Below are 453 nucleotides of genomic sequence, written 5' to 3' on the forward strand. Positions count from 1 at the left end.
AGTAGGGGAGAGCCAAGGGTTAGGGAAGCAGGTGGGGAAGAACAAGGGTCAGGGGAAGCATGAACCAAAGGCTGGGGGAAGTAGGGACAAGAACCAGGGATTAGGGGCGGCAAGAACCAAGGGGGGCAGGGGAATGTGTTACGGGACAAGAACCAAGGGACAGGGGAGGCAAGAACCAAGGGACAGGGGAGGGTGTTAGGGGACAAGAACCAGGGGTCAGGGGAGGCAAGAACCAAGGGGGCAGGGGCGCAGAGGAAGGGGTCATTGAAAGGTGGCGTCGTCGATCTATTTTCAGTCCAGGAGAAACACACAACTGTGACGTCATCATCCTCTCTTGATGAACTCTGATGGCTCAGGATCTTTTCTCAATAGGCTGGAAATTCCTCTCGATTTGGGGGGGTTGGGGGAGAAGGGGTAGCGTGGAGATTGTGTTCGTTGTATTGTTTTGTCACG

At 55.0% G+C, this 453-nt stretch overlaps 1 protein-coding gene across 1 annotated transcript in view; it reads left to right on the forward strand.

Moving 5' to 3' along the window:
* Positions 1-453, forward strand: part of LOC119593033 (tyrosine-protein phosphatase non-receptor type 4-like) — a gene marked incomplete at its 5' end in the record, with an annotated part of 330,438 nt that overhangs the window by 99,808 nt on the left and 230,177 nt on the right.

This window comes from Penaeus monodon, chromosome 31 (assembly GCF_015228065.2).
Source record: "Penaeus monodon isolate SGIC_2016 chromosome 31, NSTDA_Pmon_1, whole genome shotgun sequence".
NCBI lineage: Eukaryota > Metazoa > Arthropoda > Malacostraca > Decapoda > Penaeidae > Penaeus > Penaeus monodon.